Here is a 21,870-nt window from a genome sequence, read left to right as displayed (position 1 = left end):
TTCTGTTTGCTCCTCCATCATACCATTGGAGAAGAAGCAGGCTGAGAAGGTGGTGTTTTGGCTCCCTTCTTGTTTTGATTTTCAGTGATCCTGGAAGGTAATTTTTTCTTCTAATAAGTGGTAACCGCATGTGTGAGCCAAGGATAAAAGGAAAAATGACCCTGGTAGAGTTTTCTTGCCGTAGGTATAACCTACTTAGTTTCCTAGGAAACAGAAACATGATTTACAAATACTGATTTGAAAAAGCTTGAAGGAAATCCCAGGCCATTGTTTCTGCCTTTAAAATAGTTTCTCTGAAGAGATCAAGTTAAATCATTGAATCTTGAATGATCACATTTTATTTAGAATGTATCTTGTATATTGAGAAATTCTCTAATTTGGATTGAGGTTCGTTATGGTTGCAATATTTGGTACCCATCTCTCATTTATCTGTGCTGGAGAAATCGGCGGGCAGTAGACCTTTTGTTTTTCTGAGCCCTGTCCTGAATGCCAATGAAATGATCCAAAGGAAGATAAACTTAATTTAAGATGCACCTGAGAGTTTAGTTAGAATGTTGAACTCTTATAGTCCATTTTGTGGAAAACTTTTGGAGTTGTTTGAATTCTGCTTCTTTCAGTATTACCAAATCAGATGGAATCTTTAAGTTTTATAACTAAAAGGGGAAGAAGAGAGCCACCAGAAACAGCGTCTGAGCACTTGTCAGCAAATTAACGTAGCTAAGAGGAACTGCTCAGGATCTGTGTAAAAGTTGAGCCTCTTCAGACAAAAAAAGGCTCGCTCGTAACATGATGAAAGATGGTAGGAATCTGGGTGGGGAAGCCTACCTTCAGGGGATTCCATGAAGGTGTAAGAGGTACAGGGTGCGTTTTTGTGTGTGTGGAACTCGGTGTCCTTGATGGCATCACAATACCACTCTGAAGAGAACTCAGCACACCCAGTGCTATTCTGGAATCTGATATGTGCCCTGGCAGAGGTCATTCTCAAAGTAACCAGTGTTCAAAATGGTAACCTCAAGTCACTAAGAATAGTTAGTTGTTTTCAGCACATTCTTTATAAGGAATTGGAAATATGTAATACAGTTTATAAACATTTAAAAAATTACAATAAAAATTATAATACTTAAGTGTTCATTGTATCAAAAATTCAGCCATTTTCGAGGACTTATTCCTTGAAGATTCCAAATAATTGAGGTTTTACTAAATACAGTTTTATTGTCAGTAACCCCTGACATTTCTTTTTAAAATTTTTTAATTAAAAAATTTTTGAATGTTTATCTTGAGAGAGAGAGTGAGAGAGTGTGTGCACACCCTAGAGGGGGAGGGACAGAGAGAGCGGGAGATACAGAATCCAAAGCAGACTTCAGGCTCTGAGCTGTCAGCACAGAGCTGGATGCGGGGCTTGAACCCTTGGACTGCAAGATCATGACCTGAGCCGAAGTTGGAGGCTTAACAGACTGAGCCACCCGGGCACCTCTAACCCCTGACATTTCTAATCTGAAATCCCATGTGGGGTTTTTACTTACATCCCAAGAATCTGGGGGGGGGGGGGAAAGGAAATGAATTGATCTTTTGTGCAACCTGGAGATTTGAAAAAATGTAAACTTTTCAGGCTGTAGAATATATGATTAGAGTCTATAAAATGCAGACCTGTTGATCATATCTCAGAAATCTGTATTAGAACTGAGTTCTCCCATGAAATCTGAACAATATTAAGTGTAAAACAAGTGAAAGAAAAATGCTGCATACAATGAGTAGAATAACTGTAAAATATATTATGTATGTGAGGTGTTTTATATTGAAAAAATCATCAAAAATGCTTTAAAGATATAGGCAAATCAATAGGACAATGAGTATAAAAGCTTTTTTGGTTGTAGAAAAAAACATTTACTGAGTCCTTCCTATGTGACAGGCATGGTGCTTCATCTGGGGGTTCCTGGCCCAATCCTTTTCCCTTAGACACACAATCTGGTGAGGAGATAACTTATGTATGTGATATACATGTGATATATGAAGGAAGGCACAGAGTCCTTTGGAAGCCCATTGTGCTCAGATCATTTCTTCCCCTCCATGAAAGTTACGTGCGTATGCTTTTTAAAACCTATAGTTTTCTAAATATCTTCAGATTGTATATATTTAGTCGTAATAAAACTGTCCTTTTGGTTTCTCAAATGGTGAAGGATTAGAGGATAGATCATTTGAACGAACATGATTTTAAACTTTTCATGCTGTGTGTGTGTGTGTGCTTGTATGTGTGTATGACAGATATTTAGGAGTATAATGTGTGTGTGTGTGTGTGTGTGTGTGTGTGTGTGTGTGTGTATATATATATATACAGTGTACTTAAAATATATAAAATTATATACATCAGAATCTATATACTGATTTAAATTCTGGAACTGCGTACTTGTGTAACTTAAATCTAGAATATCTCTTAGCTGGTTTTTTTTTTTCCTCATTGTTTTTCACTTACATACCTAATGAGGTCTGAAATATTTGGGATAGATTGTCCTTCCCCAAGGAGGGAAATTGATATTTCCCCAAGGTGTTTTTGGTGACTAACTTATGTTGAAATCAAAGTGGTTGAAATAGTGGATTGCTATTTAAGTCAGAGTAATGCACCTTACATTAATTTGTTTTTTTATTTATTTTACATACCTGGAAAAATTGACCTGAGGAATAGTGTGTTCATTATAGGCCCTCTCACTATATGTAATTTTTAGAATCCATTCTTGACTACATTTTCTTTTTTGCATAGGATATATTCTGAAAAACCTTACAATTAGAACTTTATAGCTAGAATGCTCTTTAAAAACTAATTTCATCTAATTCCTTCAAGCTATTTACAAGCAAAGGACAATGACTGTATTATGGTTACTCATAGTTTACAGAGTTAGTTTTTCATTGCATGGAACTCCAGCTTTGCCCAAATCTGTGACTTCCATATTTTAATTTCTTTATTCTTTGTTTGATGTTATTTTGGGAACTAATGTCAGCAAAGGAAGCTAAAAAAGTCGTAGTGGAATCTCCATGAGATCTGGGACAGTTTTTAGATTTTTGTAGATGTTTATTTCATTTATATAGATAAGTGGGAAGTAATTGTGAGAACTAAGAGACACCGCATATCATTTTTTCATGTAGATGGGAGAGGGAACAGGAGAGACCTGGTTTTGATGAGGAAAGAGCATGCGCATAGGCAAAGTAAGTAAAATAACAGAGTATTTTGTGTTAAAGAAAAATGAGGGGGCGCCTGGGTGGCGCAGTCGGTTAAGCGTCCGACTTCAGCCAGGTCACGATCTCGCGGTCTGTGAGTTCGAGCCCCGCGTCGGGCTCTGGGCTGATGGCTCAGAGCCTGGAGCCTGCTTCCGATTCTGTGTCTCCCTCTCTCTCTGCCCCTCCCCCGTTCATGCTCTGTCTCTCTCTGTCCCAAAAATAAATAAATGTTGAAAAAAAAAAATAAAAAAAAAAATAAAAAAAAAAAAATAAAAAAAAAAAAATGAGGAGACAGAATGTGTTACCCAGAAATCACCTTTCTTTACCGTGTTTTGGGTATATGCTTGCAATCTATCCCAAAAAGATGATTTTTGCCTCCTAAAGATGTCCATGGTGAATTTTTTTTTAAACAACTTCACTAGCGCGAATGAAACAACCACTACCTTTGCTACCACTATCCACTTTACTTTTTAGCAGGCATTTAACTCAGCCTGGTTGGTGGTGGTAGGTTATGGAGCACTATTTTGTACTCCATGAGGGATCTAATGCAACTTTTCAAGTACAGCAGCAATATGGTGAAAACAGTAATGCAAAAAACTTAACCTGAGGAGCATGCAGATTGGATATAATGGGGGAGAAACTAGAGTCAAAGAAACCAAGTAGAAAGTAAAAATTGTGGTCTGGCCTAAAATAAGGGTGTTTGGGAATGCAAGCAGTAGATAGAATTAAGAGCATTTCCTGAAGAGTATTTTGAAGCCAGAGAACTACAAATATAGAGAAAGAGGGAGAGATTGGATGGTGAAGTTTCAGGGCTGGGTGATTTGGAGAATGGTGATGCCATTCCCACAGGGTCATTGTGGGAGAGGTGATTTGGGGTTATATTCTGAGTTCAGTATTGCTTAAATATAAGCTGCTAGTGGGGCATCTGAGTGCATGTGTACTCAGTCATTGGGATTAGGGAACTGGAGCTCAGGTAAGATCTTTGATCTGGAAAAAGACTTTTGAGCACAAGAGTTCTGGGCAGACCTTTAAGACATGATTCAGTACAGAGGTGAGGAAGATAGTTTGCCTTTATTCAGAAATAGCTATTTCAGCACTTGCTTCCAAGATTGTATTTCTGGTCCACTTATCCACTAGCATTTCCTAACTGTATGATTCAGGCAATTAAGATGTGTTTGATTATGAGTAAAGAAAATGAATTCAAATTGGCTTTAGTAATAAAAGGGGCTTTGGTTGCCTGATAAGAGAAAGTCCTGAGTTAGGTAGGTCTTCAGAATTAGTTTGGTTTAACATCTCAACAGTCTATCTCTCTGTGTCACCTTTAACTTCAGGCTGACTCCTGAAATATACAGGAGTGAGAAGGAAGGTATCTGTTGTTTTACTTGGAGAGTGAGAAGAAGTTGGCTTCTGGCAGCCCTCTTCAGAAGGTGAGGAAGCTTCTTTTTCAGGTGCCCCTGTGATAAAGATGCCATAATTCACCACGATTGTGGGATATTTTTCCATTCATACGGATCTTCTTTCATTTCTCTCAACATTGTTTTGTAGTTTTCAGAGTATAGGCTTTGTAATCCATTTGTTAAATTTATTCTCAAGTATTTCATTCTTTTTGATGCTATTGTAAATAGAGTTCCTTTTTAAATTGAGGTATAGTTGACACAACACTGTATTAGTTTCAGATGTACAACCTAACGATTCGATGTTTGTATATTTTCTAAAATGATCACCACAATGGCTAGTTAACATTCCTTATCATACATAGTTACAGACTTTTGTTTTCCTTTGAAGGTAACTTTTAAGATTTACTTGGTTAGCAGTGTTAAATATGCAATATGGTATTATTTACTAGAGAGTAGAATTGTTTTCTTAATTTCATTTTTGGATTGTTTATGCAAGTGTATAGAAATAAAATTAATTTCTGTGTATTTATATTATATCCTGCAGTCTTTCTGAACTATTTATTCTAAGTTTTAAAATGGGTTCTGTAAGAATTTCTGATACACAGGATCATGTATTTGTGAATAGAGTTAGTTTTACTTTTCCCTTTCCAATCTGAATGGCTTTTATTTTTTTTCTTGCTTAATTGCCTTGGCTAGAACTTTTAGTATAGTGTTGAAGAAAAGTGAGAGTAGATATTCTTGTCGCTTTTTGATCTTGGGGAAAGCTTCTGTTTTTTCACCATTAAGTGTGATATAATCTATGGTTTTTAGTAAATGGCCTTTCTCATATTGAACACATTCCCTTCCATTCCCACTTTGTTGGCTATTTATATCATGAAAGGGGATTGGCTTTTTCGTATGCTTTTACTGCATTTATTGATATGATCATGTGGTTTTTGTTTTTTAGTCTATTGACATGGCGCATTACATTAATTTTCACATATTAAACCAACATTGTATATGTGGGATAAATCTCACTTGGTCATGATATGTAATTCTTTTTATATGTTGCTGGATGTGGTTCCACTGGTATTTTGTTGAGGATTTTTGTATTCATATTCAAAAGTGATAATAGTATGTAGTTTTCTTGTCTTTTTTGCAAATAATTCATTTTTAAATGCCTCTGTTTGGATTAACAGTGGAATTTTCAACAGGTTATTGATATTTTTTATGGACTTATCAAAGTACACACTTATTAAATAACATGGCTATGAATTAACAGTCTACCATCATATTTTGAAGATATATATATATATATATATATATATATACCTGTATATATGTACACACATGTATATGTGTGTGTATATATATATACGTATATATATACCTGTATATATGCACGCATATGTATATGTGTGTATATATATGTGTATATATACATATACACGTGTAAATATGTATATATATACATATATATACACACATATATATGTGTATACATATATACACGTATATATATATTTAAAGATTGGGACAAGAACACAGTAACATCTGTTTTTACAGGGGAAATACAGAATCTATTTTATTTGTGAACTAATGTGTTTTCCACTTTTTTTTGCGTGAGTGGAAGTGTTTATTGACTGTGTGAGTATGTATGTGTGTGTGTGTGTGTGTGTGAGTGTGTGTGTGTGTGTGTGTGTGTTAATAGACTTATTTACCCCATCATATACCTGAAAAGCAATGGATATATTACAATATGAATAAAATAAAAATGAATTTTATGGAAATTAAACTTGGGTTTGTATTTAGAATTTTATTAACTTTTTTTGATAACTAAAGCATGAGAGTTTTACAAATGATAATTGCACAGTTGCACTAGAGGTGGTAGAATAACTTACTGCATATTATTTTTTAAGAACTTTGGACACAATACAGTTGTTTATAGCACAGTCTAAAAAATAAAGCCTATCTTGAAGCATCCTCATATGCATACAATTGAAGTTTGTATCTTTTTTTTTTTTTTTTTTTTTAATGTTTATTTATTTTTGAGAGAGACAGAGACAGGATGTGAGTGGGTTAGGGGCAGAGAGAGAGGGAGACGCAGAGTCTGAAGCAGGCTCCAGGCTCTGAGCTGTCAGCACAGAGCCTGACGCAGGGCTCGAACCCATGAGCTGTGAGATCATGACCTGAGCGGAAGTCGGACGCTCAACTGACTGAGCCACCCAGGCGCCCCTGAAGTTTGTATCTGTAATCATAATTACTTGTAAGTGATTGTAACACTTCAAAGAACTTTCACATTTGTTATCCTATTTGGTCATCATCAAAGCCTTTTAAAAAATAGGAAATAGTCTGATTCTAATTTGTCAGACAAATTCCGTTGTTGAAAGACCTTGAGGTTGCAGATCTGTATAGTGATCTAGAATACCGGAAAGGTATTCAGAATCCCAGCCATATACTCTTTCTTATAAATCAAGTTAAGTCCATAAAAGTATCACCTAAAGACCATATTCTGATTCTGAATGGCCCTCATCTTTTTCTCTTAGTCCTTTGGCATGCTAGAGTAGAAACAGCAGCCACCAGCATTTTCACTAGTGCAGGAGTCTCTGTGGTGGAGTACATTTCCCCGAAGGATGGTATTCTTAGTGGAGTTTCTGAACAGAAGGTTTGCCAAATACTAAGAGTTGTTTGCTCACCATCTTTCGTGGAGTTTTTAGTAGACCCCTTTCTGCTTAGGGTCCCGTGGTGTCGAGGGAGAACAGGACCGTGTTTTTGTATCTGGTCTGTAGGATATCACTCCCTCCTATAATCATTCGTCCTTGTGAAGTTTCTAAGAATACGGGGTATGCTGCTAAAACTACCCTGGATCATGCCCTCATTAGTGTTCTTGTTAAAAATGCACCTGGGTGTAGTAACAGGCAGTGCTTTCTTTTCTGCTCCTTTACTGTTTGTGCATTCAGCGGGGGCTTCCTGTAGAGCCCCCTTCTGTCTTCCTCTTCACGGTGTACTGGGGACCACCAATTAATTCTGTAGTAGTGCCTTACATTACAGAGGTTTTCATTTGACGCTAACAACTGAAGACCTTACTGCCTCTAATTTACAGATAAAAAACCCCTGAGGCTCAGGAACTTTAACAACATGACTAGAAGCTTAGAATGACGTGACCAGAAGAGGGTGGCATGAGCTGGTCTAGAAGCCTCACTTCTAGCAGATAATAAGCTCCTTGAGAACAGGGAGTACATTTTAATCAGCAGTTCAGCTGCAGCACTTAGCATGTTTCTTGGCCTAGACATGCGTTCAATAAATGTTGAGTCCCTGATCCCGGGCCGAGTGGTTGACCCCAACTCTGCTAGTGTGACATTGCTTATGCAGATGATTCTGAACCCTTACAGAAAGTTGAGGCTCTCCTAGGGCCCAGGGGCCTCAGCTACTTTCAGAAGTGAGAACATCCTCCCAGGACTTTTTTTTTTTTTTTTAAACCACGTTGCTGTTCTGTCTCTGACCTGCGCAACTTCTGCAGCGGACCAGCATCAACATTCACATCATGTGTGCTTGCTGCTTGCCAAGCTTCTGGTCCCGTGTGCTTCCGATGGCCGAATTCATGTGACTCCCGCTTCATGTCCGAACTCCCATCTTGGGCTGTGACCTACTCCCTGTCCAAGAAATCGTGTTGTCGGAAACTAACTCCACGTGACGTTATTGCCAAACAACATCCTAGTTCTTCTCCAGCATCCCCAGTGGCACGTAAGAAAAACGTGCTAGGCAGTTAAGTTTTGGAAGATACAAGGAGAGGTTGACATCTCTAGATTTACATCTTTAAAACAAAAATGCTGCTGATCATCAGTCAGCCTCTCCCTATGCCTAAAATATCAGTGATTTCTTTAGCTCGGCATTTTAACAAAAATTGGCTTTTGAAATTTAAACCTCTTTTATATTTACCTCCGTATTAAAAACTCCATATAGCTTTCATAATTTTTAATGCGTAAAAATACAAAGCAGGCTGAAAGTAAGATTAGTTTAAAATCTACTTCAACTTTTCCTCATTGAGGGTAATCGTTTGCTCAGATTATGATTTTAGCAGGCACCAACAGTGTCTGTTTCCATATAGACACTTGGCTTTTGGCTTGGGTATATGGTAGTGTAGTATTTTTCAGTGTGTGTCCCACTGACAACTTGCACCAGATTTACCAGAAGTATGTGTTAAAATGCAGGTTCCTAGGCCTAATCCAAGGGGACTAAATCAGAACATTTGAAGGTGGAGCCCAGGAATTGGCATTTAAACAAGCCCCCTGTTGACTGTGCTGAATCCCAAAGTTAGAAGCCTGTGGGCCAGCTAAGGATCCAAGTCAAAGATCTTGGATTTAGTCCCTCCACCACTGAAGGCTCTTTGATATTTATACTTTGACCTTTGTAGCTGAAAATAGGAATGATGGTAACAGCTACCTCAAGGAGGTGTGAGGATTCGGGGAATTATATGTAATTAGTGCAGTGTCTGGGATATCACAAGCGCTCAAGAAATGCTGCTACTCAGGCTTGTTGTTACCAATACCGTTGCACCCAAATGATACAATAGCTACGAGGATTCATGATCCCTTCAAAATGAGGATAAGCTTGTTACCAGAAAGACCACTTCTGAGAGTTAAGAAGTCAGTGCCAGATGTTGGCAAATGATGGCCCACAGCCTGCTTTTATAAATAAAGTTTTATGGGTGCACAGCCACCATGTTTGTTTAAGTATCGTCTGTGACTGCTTTGGACTCTGCCTTACAAAGCCAAAGATACTTACTTTCTGGCGCTCAACAGAAGTTAGCTGACTCTTGCTCTGTTCTAATGTGGACTTTGGCGAAAGTTTTGACCATGTCAGTCTGTTGTGCAGAGGCAGTCAGGCGTGGGTAATAAGAGAGAGTGCTGGGAACAGTGGCCAGTACCGGTTTCAGTGCTTCTGCCACGCCTGCTGCCTCAGATCCTTAAGAAAAGCCAGCCCTTCATTGTGCCTTTCTGCCACTGCCTTCTTGCTCCACCTAAAAATCAGTGACGGGGTCCTGTGCCATTTTTGTATCTGGGAAACCAGATGGGTGAGTACTTTGGAGGCTGTCAGGACTGTGAGATGTTATAGTCCCTACGAATAATAACACGGAAAGTAAAACAGCATATGGCGAACATCTAGACAAAACACAGTTGCATACCCTGGTGGGCTTCCTTACCATCAAGTTTGAATTCACACCATGTGCTAAAAATGTGTTATTGTTCATCTCCCATCACCTATGAATTAAAAGCCAAAACCAAACCACACCCAACTCTCAGAAAAGAAAAAAAAGTGACACAAAATTGTAGAAGCATCTTGTAAACAATCACAACCTAATTCTCTAAACCTAAAAGTCTAACTGGAGATAAGATTATTGAAATTTGTGGCTACATTTCACAAAATAAGCTAACCTCCTAGAACTTTTGTGAACAAATTTTGTATCGTGCCCAGGCATACAAGCAATGATTAATTTATGATGTTTTGATATTTCCCAACACTTTTTTTTAATGTTTATTTTTGAGAGAGAGAGAGAGAGCGAGAGAGAGCGCATGAGTGGGGAGGGACAGAGAGAGAGGGACACACAGAATCTGAAGCAGGCTCCAGGCTCCAAGCTGTCTGTGCAGAGCTGGACATGGGGCTCGAACTCAAGAGCTGTGAGATGATGACCTGAGCCAAAGTCAGACACTTAACCGACTAAACCGCCCAGGGGCCCCTTTCCAACACTTTTAATAGGAATATTTCACTTTCCCAAAGGTACTAGTTATATTCTTCTTGCATTAGGGTCTAATGTTGTCATGGGCTCTAGCTGAGAAAGAACCTCTGGACTATGGGTTTATATTCAACCATTAACATAATTTTGTATGGTCTTTGAGACAGTGTATATAAGGTATCCCCATTTTTTCAGTAAAACCTTGGTTTGCAAGCATAATTCGTTTAGAAACATGCTTGTAATCCAAAGCGCTTGCGTATCAAAGTGAATTTCAAGAACCATTGGTTCAGTTGTGATCATGTGACGTTTGGCGTCACGTACTACTCACGCAAGACCTCACTCAATGCAAGACCTCGCTCGTTTATCAAGTTAAAATTTATTAGAAATGTTTGCTCATCTTGCGGAACACTCGCAGAACGAGTTACTCGTATTCATGAAACTACAGTAGACATCTAATCGTCAGCCGAAATGTTGTGAGAGATCAAACAGAACACTGTTCTGTGTTCTTTTGGGTTTGATTGTAGGTGCTTTTCTATGTATACTGCAGTGTTTTCTGTTTTTCTCTGCGTGTGTGTCTCATTCCTTCTTCACTCGGTCCCTTAACTCTATTCTTGCCCTTGTCCTGTTCCTTTAACAGGTACGTAGTGCGTCTCTTGGGTCCAGTATTTATGCAGTGTAACTAGCACAGTATCTGACATTTCTCTTTAAAAAAAAAAAAAAAATTCCTGCCAAACACAAATTTTTTATGTGCCCTTTGATTAATATTTTTATTAGCTTGCTGACTCTCTAATAAGAAAAAAGTTCCCATCCCCTGTTTTCTTGGCTTCTTTGTGTTGCTGGCTCAGAGTGTTTTATTGTTTGATGGAGTAGATAAAATTCCCCTGATGTTTCCTACTCACTCTAAATTTGGAATACACCTACAGTATTCTTTTAGGCTTTATTGTTTCCTAAACCATCTATTTAAATGCAGTCCTAAAGCTTAAACGGAACACTGTTATTGTGGCTAAAAATAATATGTGTAATGGAGCAGTAGATTTGACTTCATTACCATCTTCATAACCATGCAAAAGCCACCGTTCCCACAAAGCACTCAGTAAGGTCTAGTGATTATTAAATTTTGCCAGTTCCATAGTAAATGTATAATGGGTTACTTGCAGTGATTTGTAAATGGAATGGTGGGAAGAACTTGACCTTTAAAATTCAGTAGGGCCTTTCTGAAACCCTGATGTTTAGAGCAAAGGCAGAGGCATCCATAAGGACACTAGTCAAGGGGAAAGCTCTTGCCCATTACCGAACAGAATAGTATCTGATACACTCCGTCTATAGCAGAAGGAGGAGCTTTTAGTGTATTATTTTATATTGAGATGTCTGTGAACCTGAGACTGTTTGTAGCTCTTTTATAGGGAATGGTTGATTTGATGTTCTTATTTAATTTTCTTTTTATCATTTCTCAGAAAAAAATTTATATTTATTCTAGAATTAAAAAAAAATATTTATTTTTGAGAGACAGACAGAGAGAGAGAGAGAGAGAGAGAGAGAGAGAAATAGAGTGTGAGCAGGGGAGGGGCAGAGAGAGAGGGAGACACAGAATCCAAAGCAGGCTTCAGGCTCTGAGCTGTTAGCACAGAGCCCGATGTGGACAGTGCTTGAACTCATGAACCTTAAGATCATGACCTGATCTGAAGTCAGAGGCTTAACCAACTGAGCCACCCAGGTGTCCCATCCTAGAATTTTGTTTGCGTTTTTTATTTTTTTTTATTTTTTTTTTATTGTGAGACAAATAAGTTTCTCCAGGTTAATTGAATTTAAATTCTGTTTTATTTTATTTTTTTAATTTAAGTTTTTTTTTTTAACATTTATTCATTTTTGAGAGTGAGAGAGACAGAGCATGAGCAGGGGAGGGGCAGAGAGAGAGGGAGACACAGAATCTGAAGCGGGCTCCAGGCTCTGAGCTTTCAGCACAGGGCCGGACACGGGGCTTGAACTCACGGACTGCGAGATCATGACCTGAGCTGAAGTCGGACACTTAAGTGACTGAACCACACAGGTGCCCCAAAATTCTGTTTTAATAATCAACCTCACATACTTGCTCAATGACATTAAAGTAGATGATTTTGCCATTTGAATTATTCTATTACACTTTTATGATCCTGTACTTATGTTCTTGCTTGTCCCCAGTCTAAAATTCCCATCTGCCACTTCTTCCTCACTATATTCCTTCTTCTAACTATTCCAACTCTCAAAACCTGATTCCTCGTTCATATGCCATCTGCTCAAAGAAGCTGTCCTGCTTTGCAAAGTCAAATGAATGAATTTGGGTTTTTTTTAAATCTTAATTTCTGTACTTATAGAGACACTTTGCCTAGACTTGTGTTTCATAGTTATTTTGTTGGCTGTCAATGATAGGCGTTATGTATTAAGTTGAGCCATATGAAATTACCATTATTCAATTGTTTTTGAGGTACAGACATGTCAAGTTCATATGTCTGAACCTAATACTCATATCAACGTTAACTGCACAAACCTCTGAAAATAAAGTATGGTCTGAGTTTATTAAAACACATTTTGGACTTGGATTTATGTCTGTATCCTAGAGTACTTACAGAGTTTTGTACATAACAAATGTATTAAAGAATGTTTGTTGGAATGAAATCAGTTGGATGGTCTACATTACTATTACTCTTTATGAGCTAACTAATAATTGCTTTAGAAATGATGCCTGTTCTCTGGGGCACACTGTTGTAAAACCAGGATATTAGAGGGGTGCCTGGGTGGCTCAGTTCGTTGAGCATCTGACTATTGGTTTCAGCTCAGGTCATGATCTCCTGGTTTGTGGGTTCGATCCCCATGTCTGGCTCGGTGTAGGCATTGCAGAGCCTGCTTGGAATTCTCTCTCTCTCCCTCTCACTCTGCCCTTCTCCTGCTTGTGCTCTCTCTCTTTTTCTCAAAATAAATAAATAACACTTAAAAAATTTTCTAAAGCCAAGATATTTGAGTCCACTGTGCAATTTCATCTATTACCCACTCATTTCAGTGGTCATATACCTGAAGTTAAACTTCTTGTCTGAAAGTCACTGTTCCTCATGCTTTAGTTGTACAGTATATTGCCTTTGTCGAAACTCTTTTCTTTACTTGGTCTATACTTGCCTTATTTTGCTTTACTTATTGCAAAAGTAATACTTCTTTCATTTCTAATTTTCCCCTCTTAAAAATTTTTTACCAACTTACTTCTTGGTTTGAAGGACTGTCGGTGCCCCCCCACCTTGGAAAATGTTTCCTGGCTTGCTTTGTTTTATCATGGGAAAAAAAACTTTCTTTTGAAGTTATATTTTGTGCTTGCTAAAGGTCCAGTTAAATCACAGGAGATAAAAGCTGTACTGACAACCTTGGACATTCCCTGTCCTTTGCCAGAAATAGCAAACTAGATACTCATCTTGTACAAAAATATGTGCATGTTCATCGTCATTTAAAAACATCTTGTCTTGGGTCATTCTTGCAGCAAGTGGGAGGAGTCTAAGCCCATAGTGTGGAATCTAGGGGTTACAGGACATGAGGTAGGACTGTAGGGGAACAAAGTATGGTGCTGAACAAATGGAGAAAATGGTGCTTTTTCTTTATTGACAGGCTCTTTAGTTTTCCATACTGTACAATCTTTTTCTTAGCTCCTTACAAAACCATACAATTTCCTCAAGATAGGGTTGTTTTTTTTTTTTTTTTTTTTTTCATCTCACTTAGGCTTTTTTCCTAACTGGAAGAAATTTTGCATGAGAAAATGAGATTTTGGAATTACAGAGAAAGTTCAATCTGTGAATATGTTGAAATATTTTATAGCATCACATAGAAAGATGTTTTTGTGAATTTCTTTTGTCCTTGAATCGATGACTTTGTAGTACACTAATTAGGTAGAATTTGTGATCAGCTCTCTTACAAGTTATGAGGCATGTATAGACATTTTTCACTTTTAGACTCCATTACTTGAGGTGTTTGAACATGAGACTATGGTCTATACAGTTAAAATTGGTAGTTTTAATAATTAACTAAGGTGACTTATTTTCTGATAAGAGTGGAGTAGGGGAACAGGTTATTGTAAATCTATGGGAGGAGTCTTTTTATGCCTGTATGTAGTGATACATATATGTGCGTTTCTGCTGTTCCAATGAATAATTCATTAAAATGGACTAGATCTTACTGAGCATGGATTGTAAACTCAGGGGTAGAGATCAATGTATTCCCCATGCCTAGGATGTTGTCTTGCGTGTGGCAAATCTGTAATTATTATCTGTTGAGTGAATGGTTGAATTGATAAAATATCTGTTGGTTGCCTAATACCATGTTTTGAGCTCCTAGGAACAGAGAAAAAACATAACATTAAACATGGTCTTTAAGGTTGTAAATTAGAAGTAGAGACAAACATCAATGCATGTTAATAGAATGATTAGTACTGAGATCTGTAGTGCTCAAAGTAATTTTTTAATAAAAAAGGAGATAGATGGAAGAGGCAACAATAGGGACAACGTCATTTTCTAATTACCGAACACCTACTAGGTGTTTTATAGGTATTATCTCAGTGCATCTTCGTGACAGATCTGATTATTAGCCGTGTTAGTCCTCCATGTGATAATCGAGGTTCAGTATCATTCTCAAGATCACCTAGCAGTTAAGTGGCCGTGCTGGGTTATAAGACTTCTGTCTGCCTCTTTAGCAGTACTACTGCTTTATTGCTTTACTAGTTTTCTGGAGCTGCCTGGACCAGGAGTGACCCAGGTTGGTAGTTGGGTACCAGAGGCCCTCTGGACACCTGTAGACCTAACAGAAGCCATTGAGCTCTTCCTAAACCAAAAATGTAACACAAATACTGCTGTCACTGGAGCTGGGCTCCACCCATTGGACTGGGTTCCGTGCTGGGAAGAGGGAATACTATGTAGAGACTTTAAGGGGCTTCCTTTGTCTCTGCCCTCATCAATATCAGTGTTAAAATCTACACATTTTTAGTGATATCTTCAAGCTGGCCAATTCCCACTATAGGCAGTATTTTATGTATACATATAAACAGTTGTTAAAAACAAAGTGGTATTAATCGTGGTTGCCATTGTGTTTGAGTTGCTTATAATTAGGGAACTGGTATAATTGATAGATCTCTGCCAGCTGGTTCTAGATTTCTCACCTGGGGAACTTTTTACAAATACAGTTGACTCTCTTTTTTTTAATGTTTATTTTTGAGAGAGAGAGAGAGTACATGCTCACGTGAGTGTGCGTGAGAGAGTAGGGGAGGGTGGGGGGGGGTAGAGGATCTGAAGTGGGCTCTGTGCTGACAGCTTCGAGACTGATGGGGGGTTCAAACTCACAAACTGTGAGATCGGACACTTAACCGACTGAGCCACCAAGGCACCCCAATACTGTTGATCCTTGAACAACATTGGTTTGAACTGCACAGATCAACTTCTGCATGGAGTTTTTTTTTTGATAAATACAGTGCAGTAGGTTACTCTGTTATAGGAACAAACTATATAATATACATAACATACAAAGTATGTGTTCATTGACTATCTAAAATATGTTATTGGTAAGGCTTCCAGTCAGTAGTAGGCCATTAGTAGTAAAGTTTTTGCGTAGTCGGAAGATATACTTGGATTTTCAATTGCACGGGGAGTTGGCTCCCCTAACCCCTGGGTCGTTCAAGCGTCCTCTGCTTTAGTACCTTAGCCCAGTCTCCAGAAAATCTAAGTAGGTTTGTATGGGGGCTAAGGAAATCAGTCAACCTATTTATCTATTCAGATGATTCTTGATTTTTTTTTTTAAGTTTGTTTATTTTGAGAGAGAGAAAGAGAGAGAGGGAGAGGGAGAGAATGAATTCCTAGAAGGTTCCGCGCTGTCAGCACATAGCCTGATGCAGGGCTTGAACTCACAAACTAGGATATCATGATGTGAATCAAAATCAAGAGTCAGATGCTTAACTGACTGAGCCACACAGGGGCCCCAGATGATTCTTCTTTCATTTTTTTTTTTTTCCCATCTAGTGATTTTTAAGCATATAGGTCACATTCTCTCCTGTTTCCTCCTCACACACTTTTTAACACATCTCTGAAGACAGCTTAGTATTGTGTAATAGTTTAATTGACACAGTTTTTGTTTCTTGCATGTAAGATAGTGGTACATATTACAACTGCTGGGAACTTCTAGTCAGTGATGGCTGGGCAGGTGATTTCTATAAGGGAAAATGGTCACCTAGAAAACATTCATTTAGGGATGCCCTTACGATTCCCAGTGTGTAAATGTTTTAATTTAACTAAAGAGCAGAGAAGCTATTTCATTTCATTAATCAGTACATTCGAATCATTACACTGAATGATTATGCTTCATTTATTTTGTGTCAGAATGTTTTCCACACAATAATAGAGAATAAAAGTGCATCATTAATTATAGCTGAGCAGCTCACACATGTATGGGTATATATATTTCCATATCATCACACAATGAAGGAAATGTAATATAAGAAATAATTAATCCTTACCAAAGAATTGAAGATTCAATTAAATAGTAGTATTAAATTCACGGTCATTTGTAATCATGCCTTGTAACAGTTTTAAGTAATGCTTGACAAAGTTTGTAGAAACATTTCCATTTGCCTGTGTCTTCCCCTTCTAAATGGAAAGCTTTTTTTTTTTTTTTTTGTAAGAACATGGTTATCTTTTGGGGGTAACAGTTACTTGTTTTGGAGAAGAGTATAACTTTTCTTTGGAAACAGAATTGACTCATTTGCAGAGCTTCACTGGGATGGGATTTCTGAAAGAGAAGGACTAATTACCGTAAAAAAGTTGCAATTCTATGCATGGAAATTTGGATTTGCTCCTCTCCTGTGAATAGGGACCCTTCCTGATAAGAACCTCTGTGTCATGGGCCCTTTTAGTCATCAGAACTTCAAAGCTGCTTAATAATGTTTCTTCTAGTTCTTTCCCTTTCCCCTGGCTGGCTGGGACTCTTGTTAAAAACCCACAAAACAAACTAACATACAAAATCTGCTTGCCGTATATAATTACGGTATCCTAAAAACCTTCTGTATCTTCCTAGGTCCAAAAGGGGCAAAAGGACTCCAGGCACCAGTCATTTCATTGGCTGCACTTATTTTCCGGAATAAAGTAGAGGACTTAATTTATAGTTCAGTACCTTCTAAAGAGGCAAATATGTCTCTCCTTTATAGATGAGAAAATATGGAGACGGGAAAAATTTAAGCAGTTTAAGAGATGCTACAGGGAAAAGTGGGTGGAGAACAAAATTTTAGAGATTCTTGGAACATGTCATAGACTCTCTGAACTTGGTGATCTCTCTTTTTGCAACAAAGCCAAAATAATTTCAACACTATTTTTTTAAACACCAAACAGTTTTCAAATGGTTTCTTAAACATTGCTTCAGCTTACTATAATAATGAATTTCTGACTTACGTTTTTATAGCAATTTTATAGTTTGTCTAAGAATACTCACTTCACAAATGGTGGGGTAATATCTAGACCTTGGGGGCTTAAGACATTTAGGCCCAATTCATTTCCATCACATCACACTTAGTGATTCACTGATAATCACATATTTTTTTTGAGTTTATTTATTTTGAGGGAGGGAGGGAGGGACAGAGAGAGAGAGAGAGAGAGAGAGAGAGACCGCAGGAGGGGCATAGAGAGAGAGAATCCCATGCAGGTTTTGCACAGTCAGTGCAGAGCCCAATGTGGGGCTTGAACTCACGAACCATGAGATCATGACCTGAGCCAAAATCAAGAGTTGGATGCTTAACAGGCCAAGCCACGCAGGTGTTCCACTTAATCACATCTTATCCCCTGTTCCCCAGTTATGACATCATTAATTGCAGTAATTTAATGTGACTTTTTATAATGTCACATTTTTGCTCCAGGCTGTGATTTTTTAAAAAAAATGTTTAATGTTTATTTTTGAGAGAGAGAGCGAGAACACAAGCATGGGAGGAGCAGAGAGAGAGGGAGACACAGAAACCGAAGCAGGCTCCAGGGTCTGGGCGGTCAGCACAGAGCCTGACACGGGGCTCGAACTCACAAACTATGAGATCATGACCCGAGAGCCAAAGTCAGATGCTTAACCCACTGAGCCACCCAGGCGCCCCAGGCTGTGAGTTTTAAAAGCTGTTGAAGCCAAAATTCTTTCAGTATGGCTTGCACCCTTGATTTTAGGAGAATATGAAAAAGAAAATGAAATTTAACATTAAAAATGGATTTATACTAATAAAACAGCCACTGCCCATGTACAATTATGAAAAAACTCATTTCTAATTGAGAAGTCTACTTAAAAAATTTCTTTTATATGTAGAACAACTTTATTGACATAGTTGGCATGCCGATTCAACCTATCTAAAGTGTACAATTCAGTGGTTTTTGGGACAGTCACAGAATTGTGCAGTGTACCACCATCAGTTTTAGAACATAAAACCTACTTTTAAAAGTGGAGGTATTCAGGTATATCCTGGTTCTTTTCAATTTGGGGCTGTTATGAATAGAACTGCTTTTAAAAAGTATAGGTAATTGTAACAAAATAAGGAATCTTCAAATTAATTTCAGAATCATGTGTTTGAAAACTTTTAATTATATTGTAATTATTTCTCAGCTATTTAGACACATTTTATGTCGGTCTGCTGAGCTGGGTATCTAAAGCTTTTTTGAAATTTTTGGTTGTATCAGTGTCTAGTGTTTCTCCATTCCTGTTTTCGGTCATGTTTGCTTAAACAAATGAGTTTCATATATTACTGTACAAGCTATAAACATACACATGGTTCTTAAATATAGGTTGCATTTTTGTTTTAGCTTGTCAAGTTCATAGTAGACCCTGGGCAGAAAACTTTATCATTATTTACGGAACAGTGGTTCTCATTATTTGTTGCAGATTAGAATCACATGAGTATTTAAAAATAGTAATACCTTTACCTCCTCCTTGACGTTTGTAATTTAATTGGTCATTTAATCCCACACGGGACCCAGGTGCCAATAGCTGGCATATTTAAGTTTCCTACATAATTCTCATGTGTGGCCAGGATTAAAAACTTGTTTTAGATTCTTGTTTTCAAAACGTTTGCAGCAGGAGCCTGAAGCTTAATTTTTCTAAACTAGTTTACTTTTCATTTATCTGTCTGATATCTCAAGAAAAAGTTGATTAACTCAAAGCTGGATTAGAAAATGGGGTGAGGCCCTGATTAAGTCTCCAGCTAGCACCTCTGAAGTTCATTTGCCACGTTGTTCATCTTTGTATCCTCAGTTCCAGCAAATGCCTACTCTGCCCAAGTTCCTTACTTGCCTGCCTTCCTTTTCTTTCTTTCCTTTTCTTCCTTTCCTTCTTTCTTCGATATTAAGTGCCTGCTGTCTGTTCCAGCACTGCTTTATATCCCGAGGACATAAACACAATTTGGAATCCTTCTTACATTTGAGTTGGCAAAAGATGCGTCATAAATATTTGTTGAATTGAATAGATTCACACCTGAGCCCTCTTGGCATACTGCTGTGCTGTGCCTCAAATCCTGTGTAGAAATTACGATTTTTTTTGATATTCCAGGAACATTCCAAGCATTGTCTGTCACTTCCTCATTGGTTTGTCTGCTTCCCTGTTACATTCAAGGACATCCCAAATCTAGCCAGGCTTAAACCATCAGGATAAAGTTGGTTAGGACGTGTAATTCAGGTCTTATATCTCCATGTATCACAGACTCACCTACCAACAACTGAGTTTTGGGTAATCTCAGAGTCAAGTTAGGTGATAAAGACCAGATGCTGTGACTTGTGGGTTGTAAGTCAGTGGAGGCTGTCCTGAGGACTTGTACAGCCTGACTACCAGGTCTTAGAACCCTGTCTTCTCTTCATCCCCATGGCATGTTTTATTTTCTAGGAGCAAGGTAGAAGGGGGGACATGGTGTGATCCTCTACCCGTTTATAAATTCTCACTGGGTTGATTATCTCTCCTACGCTTGGATATTTCAGAGTTGACTTACCCCAGAAAAAGAATACTTACAGGTAGCAAAGTATCCACGTGAGCACACCTGCGCTCATGCACCCCCCACCCCCATATTTAAGAATGAGAAAACAGTAGCAGAAGACACAGTATTTTGTTTTAGTTTTTAATCAGTGATTTTGTTTTTACTTATTTGTAGCTTTCGCAGCCTCTCAGCATGTAGAAAATACCTTCTGAATACGATTAAACAGGTATGTGGTGCTGGGTGATGAGTCTTGTGCTGCTGCTAATGGAAATGTAAAATGGGGGGTGGGGAGAAAGATTGCAAAACTTAACAACACATTACTTCTTGTTGAGCCTTTGGTGCCACTCTTGGCATTATTAAAATATACATGAAGTACTGAATAAATGTTGACTAGAGTCATAGCATGCCCCGTGTTCTTAGGAAAATATTTTAAGAAATACATTCTGCCTTTAAAGCGAAGTAATTAAAGCTCAGGCATTGAGGTTTTTCCTTCACACTGCATTCCCTCCTGAATTCTTGCACTTTTTATTTGGGCTGTTTGACTTGTTTATTTCATTTTGCAAATAACGCAGTTTCTGGACATGTGTGTATTTGTGTGTGCCTTTTCAAGGATTCGATTTGTTTGGGAACTATAAGTATACCAAAGGAGCCTCTGTGGCCACCTTTAGAACAAAGCTTCCTAATTTCAGTGTCATTAAGTTAGCAGCTGGTGCAGCTGAATTCAAAGGCACATGCATGGTTATTGACTGTTTTCTCTGAAAACAGCCTGAACAAAGCATTTCCTTAAGCAATGTTGAGCAGGATTTGGAACTTCCTATGCCTCAGAAAGGTCTTAGAAAGGTTTTTGGAATTGCAAAGGTCAACGTTACTGCATGTGATTCACCTCTACCCCCAATCCATGGTATTTTACTCCTTTAAAAAAATCTTGTGTTTTAAAATCATATGGTCAGAATCCCTAAGCAAAGGAAAAAAGAGAGAGAGAGAGAAAAAAATCCAGTTAAATACAGTTATATCAGTTACTCTTAGATAATCCTTAGTAATGTCATAGGAGTGTGATAACACACATGCTAGTTAGTTTAAGAGCAAGAAAGTTTCAAAAGTTGTAGCTTGCACTATAGCATTGATAGGCTACTCTTACATATTATGTTGTTTAGTTTCTTGTATATAATTAAGGAGAGTAATCTTTTATATAAATGTGTATTCTATGAGTATCTTGGAAATGGTAAAGATCAGGAGTTGGCAAGAATTCATGCATTTTTATCAAAGTGATCATGCTTTTATTATTTTTTATCATAATGTTTTCATTAATTTTCTTTGAAAATATTGACATATAATTGACATAACATGTTAATTTCAGGTGTACGACGTAATGATTCAGTGTTAGTATATATTGTGAAACGATCATCACAATAAGTGTAGTTAACATCCATCGCCACGTACAGTTAACACGTTTGTTTTTCTTGTAATAAGAACTTGGAAGATATACTCTCTTAGCAACTTTTGAATATACAATACAGTATCTACCTTTCTTGTTTTTTTCTTTCTCTCTTTCTTTCTTCTTTCTTTCTTTC

At 37.8% G+C, this 21,870-nt stretch overlaps 1 protein-coding gene across 10 annotated transcripts in view; it reads left to right on the top strand.

The window, feature by feature from the left end:
* Positions 1–21,870, top strand: part of KLF12 (Kruppel like factor 12) — a 444,745-nt gene that overhangs the window by 40,017 nt on the left and 382,858 nt on the right. For 4 of the 10 annotated variants that reach the window (XM_045478928.1, XM_045478884.1, XM_045478902.1 and 1 more), the window contains one exon: positions 20,474–20,525. The exons of the other annotated variants lie outside the window; for them this stretch is intronic. The gene's annotated coding sequence lies outside the window, so the exon portion shown is untranslated. The remainder of the gene's footprint in view (positions 1–20,473; positions 20,526–21,870) is intronic. 10 annotated transcript variants of the gene reach the window in all.

Source organism: Leopardus geoffroyi, chromosome A1, assembly GCF_018350155.1.
Source record: "Leopardus geoffroyi isolate Oge1 chromosome A1, O.geoffroyi_Oge1_pat1.0, whole genome shotgun sequence".
NCBI classification, from domain to species: Eukaryota; Metazoa; Chordata; class Mammalia; order Carnivora; family Felidae; genus Leopardus; species Leopardus geoffroyi.
The sequence above is the reverse complement of the archived record's forward strand: the minus strand, read 5'-3'. Positions and strand labels throughout refer to the sequence as shown.